Source organism: Apium graveolens, chromosome 8 (assembly GCF_009905375.1).
Source record: "Apium graveolens cultivar Ventura chromosome 8, ASM990537v1, whole genome shotgun sequence".
NCBI lineage: Eukaryota > Viridiplantae > Streptophyta > Magnoliopsida > Apiales > Apiaceae > Apium > Apium graveolens.
In genome coordinates, this window is record NC_133654.1 from 26,039,766 (window position 1) to 26,055,077 (window position 15,312).

Genomic DNA, 15,312 nt, shown 5'->3' on the forward strand with positions numbered 1-15,312 from the left:
GGAGGCACTTATTGAGAAGTTTGTTGAGCAAGCTGCTCCTATTCCTTGGGAAGATACTCACAGAGATGTGGAGTGGAATGAAACTGATTTCATTCCAAGCTTTAAAGTTCTGACAGAGCACATTGCTAAGGCTGATGAACTGATGACAAGTTCTGATTTTAAGACTCAACTCAAAGTCACAGCTCTAAGTGTCAAGACTCTTCAAGGTCAACACTCTACAACTCATGAAAAGGTTGACAAACTTCTTGAAAGGGCTGAAAAGCTGGATATGGAGGCCAGGCTTGATAAAAAGAGGTTTATCAGACCTATTTCTGAGAAAGTTGAAGCCATTGAGAAGATTCAAGAACAGCAACAGGCCCAAATCACTGAGGTCCTGCAGAATCACGCTTCTCAAAAAGCTCAATTGGATGAAATTCAATCTTCAGTAGAACTTCTTCTCTCTCTCCTACTACCTGATGATGCCAAAAAGGGGGAGAAGGTAGTTAAGTCCAAATGCTCACATACTCTAATACTGAAGAAGAAGGATGACAAAGGTGATGACCAGGGAAACTCTGATAAGAGTAGAGGTCATGGAAAAGATCAAGGTCAAGGGAAAAGCAGCAAGGTTTCTTCTAGGAAACTAATCTCTTATGCAAGCAAATTTTCTACTCAAAAGAAGACAAGTTCTGAAGCTGCTCAAACTCAAAATCTGATAGCAAGTACTGATACTCAAAATCTGATATCAAGTTCTGATGTTCTGATTCAAGGAGGAAGTAAAGACTCTCAAAAGTTTTTGCAAACTCTGAAGCTCAAGGGAAAGAAGACTACTGTCTACTACAAGGATCCCAAGATTCAGACACTTGATGAAGAGATTGCTAGAAGATTATTTCTAAAGCATAATCCTGGAATGGATTTAGAAAATCTCAAGGAGGAAGAAGCTAGATTTAAAGCTGAGAAGACAAATCTAAAGTCAAAAGCTTATGTTGCAAAGAAACCTCCAAGGCCTAAGGTAAAAGGCATTGTGATCAATGAGAAATCAAATATTGAGGCATCAAAGCCGAAAACAAGATCACGGATTGAGATTGATCCCAAAGATAAAGTAAAGGGAAAAGTTGATGAACCAATAAAGCCACAGGAGATGAAAATTCCTCAAATTTTGATAAAACCTGTGTGCAAACTGGTTCAAGTTCATGATGATACTCTTGTTGAAGATGAAGATGTTCAAACTCTGAAAAGAAGGAAGATAACTGAAGAATCCAAGACAACCTCTGACAAGGCTCAAGTTGTTCAGAGTGAAGAACATCAAGAAACAACAAGTTCTGCTAAAGTCATCAAGACATCAACCTCTGAAAGTGCTCAAGTTGATTTAGACAAAATGAAAGTAGCTACCAGAAACAAACTTCTATGGAAAAATGTCAAACCATCAGATCCAAAGAAAAGCCAATTGTTGTCTAATTTCATGACTATTGGGTTAAATGCTAGAGTACCAAGAGACAGAGCAGGGCTAGGTTCTGATGAAGCTAAGATCAAGACAGGAGTTAAAGTTGCTACTAGAGATCATTTTTATTTACTGACAGACCTCTTGAAGATGTTACACAGAAACACCTTGATAAGGTTATCTCTGTTCAAGTGGTACTGGATGCTCATGACAAGCATAATGTCAAAGAAAATCTGATTCTATTTCTTAAAGATGGAAGGACATATCAGATGTCAGAATCAGATGTGCTGAACAAATCTTGAAAGAACTACAATTCTTTCATTATATTTTAGAGATAAAGTCTGATATTACCAGAAGATGGTCAAATTTCATATTGAAGACCATAAGAGATAAAGCAAGAATTTCTGGTTCAAGGATTACAGAATTCATTCCTAATATTGTTGAAGATGATGGAAGTGAAATTCCAATGAAGAAGGATTCCGCTAAACTTGAAGTGATTTTGAAAGAGAAATGTCTGTGCTACAATGAAGATTCTTCTCAACCAAGGGTAATAAGACTGGGTGATGGTTTAGAAAGAAATCTTATCTCTACACTAAGGACTGCAATCTACCATATTGGAAGTCAGGGTGAAGATTTGAAGCAAGTCAATACTACACTATCTCAAGTCATGAGGATTAAAGAAGAAAAGCTGATATCAAACTTTGTCAAGAATCAATTTGGATTCAAATTGACTCAGTGAGATTGGTAAAAGCTACAAGGACTGTAAGTTGTAGTTAGTTATTTTGTTAAACTCTTATTGCATTTGTACTTAAATGTTTTTGACATCATCAAATCTATTAACTTGTATATTTTGCATAATTTACAAGTTGGGGGAGATTGTTAGATACATTTGAGATGTCATGTCTAATATGATTTGTGTTTAGTTTTCAGAACTTAACAACAGGACATATCAGGACTTACTGAAATTAGGACTTACTGAAGTCAGAACTTAATATCAGAACTTAAGTGTCAGAAGATACATATCAGAACTTAAGTGCGGGAAGACTTTCAGTTAAGGAATGAAGCTGATTTACAGGAGAAGATCGAGACTAAAATAATAAAAGATATCTGTGGAAAGAGTTAGAGGACTATAAGACTTGTAGAAGATATCTGATTGATATATTTTAGGAGATAGAATTATATTCAATATCAATTAGAATACATCTTGTAACTGTGTACTATATAAATACAGACTTAGGGTTTACACTATATGTGTTATCATTATCGAGAAGATTATACATTGTAACCTAGCAGCTCTTAGTGATATTTGTTCATCACTGAAAGAGAACAACAGTTCATAATGTAACAGAGTTTATTAAATATACTTGATCTTTGTTACATACTTGTGTTGAAATCGATTTGATTGTATAAACACTGTATTCAACCCCCTTCTACAGTGTTGTGTGACCTAACATTGAATTTATTCAAAAAATATCTAAGTTAGTATTTTTAATTAAATTAGTGTCTGGAAATTAGTGGGTAATTTTATGCAATGATTTAAGTTGTATAGTTGGTGGCTTGTATATAGGAAAATAATTCAGTAATTATAGCACATTACCTTGTTTAATTGTGCACATTTTTACTGCTCCTAATTATCTGTTCCATGATTATTTACTGAACAATAGAATCATGCCAGGTTCCCACTAAAGTGAACTATTTGTAAGTAAAAGAGTGATGAGTTATACAAAATCTTTTTTATTTTAAATTTATCACTTTATCTCTAATCAAACTCTTTCTACTCTCTTATCTCTTCTTTTTTCTCCTTTAAACTCTGATACCCTAATCAATTTTTAAGCTTTTTCTCAAACAGTTTAAGATGACTTCTCCAGTTGCTACTAAAACATTTAACTATGATGGTGCTAAGTTTGTACCCAATAACTATGCAGCCATTCTTGATCAAAACAGCATAAATCCTGATTATCATATCTTTTAGGATTTATTGGTTGTGAGTGAAATTGGATTTGCACTTACAAATCCTCTAACAATTTCTGGTTCAAATGTTCTCGCTCTATGGAGAATTGTTGTGTTTAATGATGGTGGTGAAGAAGGAGGAACTCCCAGGATTACTATTGAATTCAAAGGAGAAACTAAAGTGGTCACTCCTCAAACTGTAAGGGATGCTCTTAAAATTCCTTCCCATGACAATTATCATGCTCTAATTGTTGATAAAGAAATGAGAAGGTTTCTTACCCAGATTGGGTATGATAAAGAAATGAAGAATTTGGGTCAATTGAAGAGGCCTGGACTAAGAAGGGAGTGGAACTTCTTCTTCGATTGCATTACAAGAGCATTCAACAACAAGAGTTCAAACTTTGAAACTGTACCTATGATGTCTCAATAAATAGGGTATTCTCTACTACATTCTTGTCCCTTTGATTTTGGTAGAGTTATATGATGCTTTACAGGTTATAGGTTAAATGTTGATCCTAATACTGTATAATATGCTAGATTTGGTCAGTTAATATATAACCATTACTTTCCAAACACTCATATCCCCACAAATGAGATCATCTCTATTTTTAAATTAATGAAAATTTCTCTTTCTAATCTTTTAATAAGGATAAAAAAGGACTAATCTTCGAGACCTCAAAATCCCAATTTCCGTGAGGGACTTGCTCATTGCAAGTTTTCCTGAGAGGTATGCTCAACAAAATATGCAGAGGGTTAGGCTATAGGCAATTACTAATTAAAATCCCTTATAGCCAACCCAAGCTCCATCACCCAAACACAACCTTAAAGAAAAGCCACCACATGTATCTATCAACATCCACCTATTTAAAGAAAGGCTAGCAAAGTCTGATGCTCCTTAGGCATCAGGACTTAGGGCTTCTCAAAAACCACCAGCCTTAAAAACTGATGCAGGACAGGGTGAATCTAAAACACAAGTTTCTCATTCTTCTAAACCTTCAGAAATTGCTAAGAGAAAACTTGTGTTAGCTGAGTCAGAATCTGATGATGAGGACACTGCTCCCTTATCATCCAAATTTCAGAAATCAAACACTGATTTTACTCAAGCTCCAGTTGTACTACCAACTGCACATGGGATATCAAATGTTGATGAAGATGTAAATACTGATTCTTCCATCCCTGGACCAAAAAAAAGAAGACTGGTCAAATCTTAGTTTGCTAACCAAGCATTGGAGATTAAAAAGAAGATAGCTGAGGAAGAACATGTTGGAGTCACTCATACAACCTCTAGGAGTCATAAGGATGGTAATACTGCAGTTGTTCCTGTCTCATTTTCTGACTCACCAATAAAAGCTGATTCTAGGGTGAGGGAAATTTTTTCTACTTCTAAACAAGTGCAGAGGATCATGACTAATATCACTCAGAGAGATGCTCAAGAAATAGATGCTAAAGAGATCTGTCAACAAGGATTATTATTGAGCATGAGCCAAACCCACAAGAACCTTCATCTCCAAACTCTGAAGAAGTTAATATAGGCTCGGTCCCACAAGAATCTACACCTCAAAGTGATGTAGCAGACATGGTATATCCTGATCCTCTTGCAACCAAATCCATCCAGGAATGGCATGATGCTGCAACTGCAAAGCTGACAGATGAGGTATCCAAAGTCAAAAGCTTCTTGTGAATAGACAATATATAATTCGTGGTTAAGATGTTTACCTTAAGAAGTTTACAATTTCGATTGTCTAATGGAGTTCCAAGCTTTAAACAATCACCACGTATCCCGTCGTGAAATAATCTACGTCTTGAAGGTATCCACACGAATGACCAAACGGAGGACAAGCGTGTACTAGCCCTCGTAAATCAGAAGCCTCATTTTCTCTTTCTTTCTCTCTCAGACTGATAGGGTTTGTGTTGTATCTTATAAAAACGTAAAACCATATTTGATGCTTAATAAGATATTATATAGGCAAGAGAAAAAGACTTATAATCCTAAACTAATTTAGAGTTTTAATAAATCTGAAAATCCTAGTTATTATTAATTAAGTCTTACTTAGTCATCCAATAACTCAATTTTAGATTTAATATTAAATTCAAATTTCCTATTTATTTTATTAATTAAGTCTTACTTAATTAATAACAAATAATTCGAAAAACGTACATTTAATTTAAATCTGAATTTAAATTAAATAATCCACCAATCATTCTTTGTGTGACCCTTTAGGTTATTATTATATTGGCAATAATTTTAAATCTAATTTAAAATCGTAAGAAATGAGCGGCATCTGGTAATACATCATTGTTACCCAAGTAATAATAATTAAATCGGTGATCGATTAAACCTTTCGTGAATAATGTACAATGTAATATAGTCCCTTTAACCATATATTATAGATTAAACTTAAGACATGTTATATGTCATCCACTTAATGGTTTAATCCAGGTTTCCATGATCAGTGAGTAGACTATCATTTCAAATCAACATTTGAGCGCGGCGCCACACATTTTGTAGTCTATCTCATACAAGAGGCCAATAATATCACTACAAAAATAAGAGGGTTAAATCTTTTCTAGATCATTCATATTTCTCATACGATTCCTAATATACCGGAAGTCCACTTTTATCATTACCTTGTCAAAGGTAACTTTTAATGTAATAAAAGTATATTAATCATCGTATAGAAATATAATAATTTCAATTCTAAGGATCATTGCATCATTATCACTGTGAGAATTACTTATGACAACAGACATGTAAAATCTCACATTGGGTCTATCCAGCACCATGTATATATAAATCTACTTGTGTTTTCGACTTTAGTATCACTACACCTATGATCAATGAGACGTGATCATCAGTCAACAAACACACTAGTCTTAATACATTATTATTGTCCCTTAATAATACTAGAAATATTTCTAAGTCACGTACTTAGAGATATATAATGTATATCATATTTCAAGGACAATTATTAATCTAATATTCATATCACAGTAAATTAAGACATAGTAAATTATAAAAAGAATAATCGATAGACATAAACATTAATAATCCAAATGTCATAAATAAAACATAATAGTGTTGTCTCTAGGGCACAAACACTAACAAGGTTTAACTCCTGATGCAGTTGTCTTGGCTTTGGATATGGAAGGAAGAGTGCATCCCACACCAAAATCAACTGAGGTTCTCTCAGTTCCTCAATTGGATGCATTTCCTCTACAGGAAGCTAAAACTTCAATCACACAAGGTACATATACTGACTCTTCTTTATCATCATTTAATTTAAATATTGATACTATCTTATCAGCTTTTACTGTTACTTTAAATCATGATTGTATGATCATGACTAGTCCTTCAAAAGAGTATCCCTTGTTCATGTGACCACAGACATATGTTCTCAGCCGCCTCTTATTTATGTAGGTCAAAAATTTCGGAGATTTTCTAGTGAGATTGAGGAAAAAGATCTAGAGAAAAACAAAAATATAGAGAGGGGGGATCCTTACCTGGCAAAAGGAGAGTTAGATGAGAGTCAGGATTTAGTTATTCCTTGTGAGGAAACTCTGGATCTTAAAAGTTATGAGATGAGTGCAGTGAGAAGTAGTAAGACTAATTTAAAAGAATATAGAGATCTAAGTTGTTCATTTTCTTCTATTGCAAATGCTCAGAGTACAAAAGAAACAGTTGTTGATCCACAGCATGTAGTCCCAAAGCTAAACTTTGATGCATCAACTGCTGATATTTTCCCTGCAAGTCTAAGTGTTGATACTTTCTTGCAGTCCACTCATATTCATTCACATATCATTCCAACAATCCTTGTTGTTACTGTTGATGAAGTTGCAAAACAGTCCACTCATGAAGATCAAATTCCAGTGTTGAACCCAATTCCCGAGTCTCCAGCTCATTCTACTAGTACTGAGGTTTTGGAGTTAAATATTGATGCTCATATACACATGACTACAATTCCTGAGGGAATTGAGATAAATGCGGATGCCATGGAAGTTTCTGAAACTGTTGGTTCTCACACTACTCCATTGACAAACTTAAAGTCTAATGATGAAGATAAAGTGGCACAGAAGTTAAAAGAGCCAGTAGATGATGATGAGGCTTCTAGTGATGCAAATGATTTTGATGATGAAGATGATATTGATGTCTCTAAGATCTAGATGAAATCATATATTCTGAAGATATGCTTGAAAAGGAGATGCTAAAGTCGATGAATACAAGAAATGCTAAAATCTCTAAAGCTTATGAAGATGGAGAATGGAACTCTAAATGGAAAAATTATACTCATCCCGTTTCTCTTCATAATACTTCTCAACACTTGCAGACAGCTAAATATGAGATTAAAAATCCTTCTTTGCTTGCTCATCAATAAGCTTCCACTCTAATGGTAAAGTCTGTTTATTCAACTCAAAATAAATCTCAAACTCGGCTGGATGCACTTAAGGTTGCTTTTCATAAAGTTAAAGCTAAAAGTGAGGTTGAAGTATAGAAATAGTTAAAGCCCATCATTTTCAGACAAGATTGAATAGAAGCTAATCAGGCCAAGTTGGAAGTAACTCAAGCTAAAATATCTGGACAATTGGATGAGATTCAGGAATCCCTTGAGCTAATTATCTCTCATGCTTGGTGATGATGCCAAAAAGGGGGAGATAATTTCTAAATCTATAAATGCAAATAGCTCCAGCTAAAAGCTGATGATAGGGATGATGTTCACTGATGGTGGAAATAAGGGAGGCAAAGCACTTGGGAGGTACAAGGATGGAGAAACTGGTGGCTCTAGTGGCACTTCTAAGTCCACTATCCAAAGAAGAAGAAGAGGTGGAAGTGGAAGAATTGGTAAAGATGGAAGGAAGCAGACTACTACTATTTTAAGAGAATTGACTATTGTACAAACTTTGATAGTCACAAATGCTAATGATGACCAGGCTGAAAGGGTTATAGAAGGTGGTACTGAATCAAGTCAATTTATGCAAACTCTGAAAGTAAAGGGAAGAAAGACTACTCTTTTCTACAAGGATCCTAAAATTATTGCTTTTGATTTTGAGGTGAGTAGAAGGATTTTTTGAAAGAGAAAATCCTGGAGTTGATCTTGAACAGTTGAAATTGATGGAGGAAGAATTTGAACTGTTAAAGTTAAATGCTGAAGTACCTCAAATTGAAGACATTCCAAGAAGACAAATAAGTCAAAGACCAAAAGAAAAGGCAATTGTCATCAAGGAAGTCAGCTCAATTGTAAATGCTGAAAGTCCTATTATTATGCCTCAAGCTACTTTAAATGCTAACATAAGGTATAAGGGGAAAGAGAAAGTTGGAGAGAAATCAAAATAAAAACAAGCATCTGTTAAACCTCAAACATTGATAAATCCATTATATTCGGTAAGTCAATTTCATGATGATGCTGATAAAGACAAAGTACTAGAAGAAGAAGCTAATCAAGTTGTCAAGAAAAGATAAGTGATTCCTGGATCTGATTGGGCGGAAAAGCTAAAGGAAACTTCAACCACTGATATTGCTCAAGTTAAAAAAGTAAATAGCGAAGCTTAACCAGTATCAACCTCTAATACTACTCATGTTGAAGATAGAAATGATCAAGAAGTAAAAGTTGACAAATCAATTCTTGAAGAAGACTCAAACTCTGATAAAGATACTATAAAGGCTGAGAAGTCAAATATGTCACTTATTGAGAAGAAGAATCCACTATTGGGCAGTAAAAATCCATCACCTAAAAGAGATTCATTTGAAGCCATTAACATAATTTATAGTTGTAATTCAAAAGGAAGATTGGTTGGAAGAACATGTGGCTTGGGTCTTCTAAATGCTGATATTTATACTGGAAATGCTTTAATTCTTAGAGAGCCTGAAAACTAAACAGAAATAGGTGAAAATGTCAAGCTAGAAGATCTTCATAGTATTGTGTATGTCCAAATTGTACTTGATATGTTTGATACAAACAAGTCAAAGGAGAACATGCTTTATTTTCTTAAATCAAGAAAAAGGTTGAAAGTTTCACAAGATCAAATGCAAGAAAAACCATGGAAAGAGTTGGAATACATAGTTATTTTAATAAAAATCATCAACTCTACAACTGCCAGGTGGTCTGAGTATTTAAAGAACTTGGTATACAGGATGCAGGGAGGAATGAGCTACAAATCAAAGTACATTCCAAAGTACGTAAATGAATATGATCAAACTATTGATATGCATATAGGAGGAGCTAAGGTAACTACTTCTATTGGAGTAAAAGTTCTCACTTTTAATCCAAATGGTAAAAAGGTTGGATTCCTGGAGCTAGATGATCTATCACTTAGCAGATCCAACATTCATGACCTTAGAGCAGCTGTCTATCAAAATAATGAATTTACTGAAGAACTGAAGGATATCAAACATATGATGGAGATGTATTTAAATATAGCTGAGGAAAATCTACTCAAAAAATTCTTTGATGATGCTACTGGATTTGCCAAGGTTCAAGATTGAGAATAAAGTCTGATACACTGATTGTAAGATTGTATATTTGTTAATATTTCTGCATTTAGATAGTTTTGACATCATCAATTAGGAATTTGTACATATTTAAATAATGCACAAGTTGGGGGAGTTATTAGATATAATTGATGATATCAGTATATAACTATCAGAGTTTGCCATCAGCATTTGATATCAGAGTTTGACAAATGTGACATCATCAACATTTGTCATCAGTATTTGCTGAACAGTACTTGTCATCGGCATTTGTTCATATCAGTATTTGTCAAGCTGGAAATTAAGAGATGTTAAAGGAAGATATATTTGTAGAGATATGTCGGTATAGGACTTTACTTATTTGTAACAATCAATAGTTGTATATGTATTAGGATTCCTTGTTCATGTATATCATATCAACTAATTGATTATGTAAGTGTGTAGTATATAAGCATATATTAGGTTAACATTATAGGTGTCGAGCATTGTTTTATCATACACATAACCTAGCAGCTCTCAAGGATATCTGTTCACCCTTTGAGAAAGTATTGTAATCAGTTTTTATTTATTAATATAAAAATTGTTCTTCATTGTTGAGTACTTAATTCAATTTGATTGTTATAACTGTATTCACCCCCTCTACAGTTTACTTAAAGGCCCAACATTAAAATTATCAAAAACTATAGTATCTTTGTACCTCAAGCTAGCAATATCAATCACAAAGTAAGTGTAAACCAATGGATTATACCAAACAATATTATATGACGCTACATGAATTTGTGGAGTCAACTTGCTTTCATTAACCATATCTTCCAAACTAAAGTTAGTGTGATATTGACAATCCACCACAATCTTAGAAGTTTGGGGACTCACCTTGCATAACTTTTGCATTAAGCTTTAATGCTGCAAATCATCCACCAATTTATATATGTCCAAAGATGAATTATACACACCTTTAACATGTAGTTCAATATTGTTCTTATTCTCTTCTTTATAAACACCATTGAGACTTACCTTGTTGCTTTTTTTTCCTTCATCATTATTGTCATGTTCTTTAATCGCATCAATTTCATCAAAATTCATAAATATACAACTTTCAGAACCCATTATCCCGCACCCTTCTTCAACTAAGTCTAAACCTTTCAAATCTTCCAAAAAAAGTTCCATATTAAAATAATCATGCTCTTTTATCCCGCCAAATCGCAGCAACATTCTTTAACCTGATAGCCATCTTCACATTCTTACCATGAGGAACACTCATAACATCAAAGAATTTATCGACATCAATATACCAATTTTTGAATTCATCAACTCCAAGAGTGAAGAGACCCATAAAATAATGATATATCAGTATTTACAATATCATTGAGTTGATTACCCAGATCTGATGCCAAGCTAGATTTTTCACCAACATGATATTTTCAGCCTCAAGTGACTCGATTTCGATCTTTTTTTCCAGTACTTTGTTGGATATTGTTATTCACTTTGAATGTCAATCCACTTAATCCGTGAAAATATTCAGAGCCGCGGTTAAAGCCATCGTAACCTCTCAAAAATCTTATTTGATAATTGATTTTCCCATACTGAATTAGGTAACGAAAACACATGATTTAGCCTGCTCTGATGTCAACTGATGCAATACGGAAACGTAGGAGAAGGAAACGCTAATCCTCGCAAGGACTCTTACACGAGAAATCCTTTAATACCTTGAATCCAAAAGGTAAACCTTGAAAAATCCTTTAATACCTTGAATCCGCAAGGCAAAACTTGAATCAAAACGGTTTCTTGAATCCACAAGAAAAATAAGAGAAAACTCTTAAGGGTTTTAATTTCAACAAAAAAAAATTAATACGTCACATTATAAGATTGTTTATATAGGGATAAAAAAACCCTAAAATGAAATAAAAATAAATCCTAATTAAAAATAAATAATAATTAAAAATAGTGTGATCATGCAATATTTAGCATGATCATGCTATCTTCCATCCTCCCACAAGAAAACTACTGGTGGAAATTTCTTGTTTGGGATGATCATGAAGTCCAGCAGCATGATCATGTCGCCATGCATCCTCAGTAGCGTGATCATCTTATCCTCGGCATGATTATGCATTTGCTCTTCTCATATCTCTTTATACCCTCGATTTGTACCACAAATCCTCCCACATCACCATCTCATGTAAGGTTAAATTTTCATTATCTTTTCTAGTCCTAGACCTCAGTAAATCCGTCTCTGGAATATTATTGATTATTAGAGGAGGTGTCTGTAGCTCTTGTTGTGTAATAGGAGCTATCAAAAACCTGATGTGTTGTTCTACCTAGCATTTAGTTATCTCATTTCAATAGTTATAATCGTTTTGTTAGTTATTTAAGACAAGTAGTATGGTTACTACGTACACATTTATTGCGAATTTTATGTGTTGGAACAACTGTATGAAAAGTGTCATACCAGGTCATATGTCTGAAATGATGAATTGCTTGTACCTGCTTGCGGATTGTAATGTGTTTTTCTTTATTATATTTAGTCAAACGCGAGAACATAATAATATTTATAACTTAATCAATAAATTAAGTGTCTTAGATATTATTACTATGTTCGTACAAACTATTTAACCTTTGAATTTGTTCATCAATTATTTTAAGATGAAACTTCAAAGCATCGGGTGGTTGATGGCGCATTTAGGCTTCACAAGAGATGTCGCCAGACTCTGGATAAGATTTTCATTAGCTGGATGTAATTTATGATTGAAGGTTTAATATGGCACCGTTTGGGGTTTCTTAAAATGTAACTTATGATTTAAAGTTGAAAAGTGTCATATAAGTGATATGAACATTTTAACTTATAAGTTATTTAGGTGTTTTGGATAATTTTATGTATAAGTTATTTATGAGTTGATAATGTGTTTGGTAAATTATAACTTATAAGTTATTATTTTTTTGAACAAAATTAAAAATGAATATAATATTTATAAAATTATCATGACTTTGTAAAGTACTTTAGAATTCTAAAAAGAAAATTCAAAATTTAAATTTCATTAAATTATTAAGCAATATAATATTGAAAATACCAAATTAAGAACATAAATATCGAAATACAATTTTTAGTTGTATGATTGGTAAAGATACAACTACGTCGAGGCACATAATACATAATATAATGTATTAAGACATAGTTGTAATTACAATTCACGTTAATATACCCGAGAGAAATGAAATGAAAATCTGAATGTTAAGAAATTGTACTTTCTACTTATGGCCGATATTGTATTATAAATGAGCATTCTAATTTTTTGCCAAACAGTCCTTGAAATGTCTAAAGAGCTTTCAGCCCAACTGAATTGAAAAATTGTGTTACCCAAACATGCACTATATAAGGCCACATTGCAAAATTCATTGTTTTTGTAGGTCCACATTTCTTTTTCTTGTGAAATATTGCCCTAATGTAAGTATCGTTATACTATGATTGGTAGTGTTAACATATGTAATATTTTTGTTATTGGATAGTTTCATTATTTTGCAATACTTTTCTTATTCTGATATTTTCCTTTATTATGTTTGGTTGTTGGCTATATAAGTATATCTTCTATTCTAATAGAGAACAAGTTGAATTATAATAAAACACTACTTTTATCTCTTCCTCTCTATATTTTATCATACTTTATCATGGTATCAAAAGTTAAGATTCGATTTGAGATAGGTTGATAGTAAGTTATATCGGGGTGGTTTCCACATGTTAGGTTTAAAACATGTGTTATGATAATTGTTTCTTCTCATCTTCTTATTTAAATCGGTTATTTTTTTCTTGGATAATTTTGAGTTTTAATCACGACCATTGTTTTTTTCTTCGATTTGGTTGGATTTCTCATGGGTACTTAGTTTTGGTTGAAGTTTTTTCTGCTTATTTTTGTTGGGACTCTCAAATAACTTTTCTGTTGGTTTTGGTTGGAACTCTCACACAATTTTTCTACTGGTTTTGGATGGAACTCTCATACAATTTTATTGATGGTTTTGGTTAGAACTCTAATACACACGCTCGGTCTCGTTTTAATGATATTGGCTCCTTGATAATATTATTTTTTTCTTTCTTTCCTCTCATCTTCCTTCCCTCTTCTCGTGTTGATGATATGGGTAGTCCTGGGCACATCTGTATACTTCTCCGCCTTTTGTTTTATTTTATCTGGTGCTCTATACACATTCTCCCTATGAGGGATTGTTTAGTTTATTCGGTGCTCTAGGCACATTGGTCCGTTGAGGGATTGATTTAGTTTATTTGGTGCTCTAGGCATATTGGTCTTTCACGGTGATTGGTTTAATTTATTTGGTGCTCTAGGCACATTGGGCCTTCGAGGGATTAGTTTAGTTTATTTGGTGCTCTAGGCATATTAGTTTAGTTTATCTAGTATTCTAGGCACACTAGCCCTTCGCGGGATTTGATTAGATTTGGATACAATTTGAACTAGGATACAGTTTTTATTTGGTTGAGGATTGGATATAGTTTGTTGATTTGGATTCGGTTATTTAGAGTTTGTTTGGACTGATTATTGGGTTGAATTTTATATTTGGATTTAGTTTCAATAGTTGCATATTTGTTATTTGGATTTGGTTTCGATGGTTGCGGATTTATTTTAGTTATAAAGTTATTTTATTTATTAGATAACATGGATTGTTGGATACACTTGGATTGCTCTATTTTCTCTTGTGTTGTTGCGTGTTTGGACTATATCTCTTATTGGATTGCTCTATTTTTTTGTGTTGCTGCATCTTTGGACGATTTCTCTTATGTTGCGATATAGATTCTGTTGGAAGTTTTTGGATGTTTTGAATGTGTGACTATGCTTGGATTCGTTTGGATACTCTCGTTTCTCAGTTAAAGATTTGGATCATTTGGTTTTGTGACTCTGTTTCTTGTTTGGCAAACTCTCGATTCACCATCTTGAGTTTGAGGGGGATGTTAACATATATAATAATTTTATTATTGGATAGTTTGTAAAAGTTTTCTTGTTAGGATGTTTTCCTTTATTATTATTTGGTTGTTGGCTATATAAGCATATCTTCTATTGTAATAGAGAACAAGACGAATTATAATAAAACACTACTTTTATCTCTTCCTCTCTATATTTTTTGAGGTAGGACTCCTTGAACGGTAAATAAAGTATAAGATGTATCAGTTAGGGGTGTTCGCGGTGCGGTGTGGTGCGGTTTGGACCAAAACAGCAAACCAAACCTCGGGTGTGGTTTGTCCAAATTCTCATATCGCAACCGCACCGCGTAAATCTTAAACCGCGCAAATCACACCACGAAAATGTGGTGCGATTTAAGCGATTTAAACTATTTAAGCGGTTTATATATTTATTTTTTTATTTTATAATAATATGCGGTGTGATTCGGTTTGAACCACCAGAACAAAGTCTCAAATCAAAAATCGCACCGCACCGCACCGTGCGGTTTGACAAAAATGTCAATTACGACCGCATCACGAAAAGTT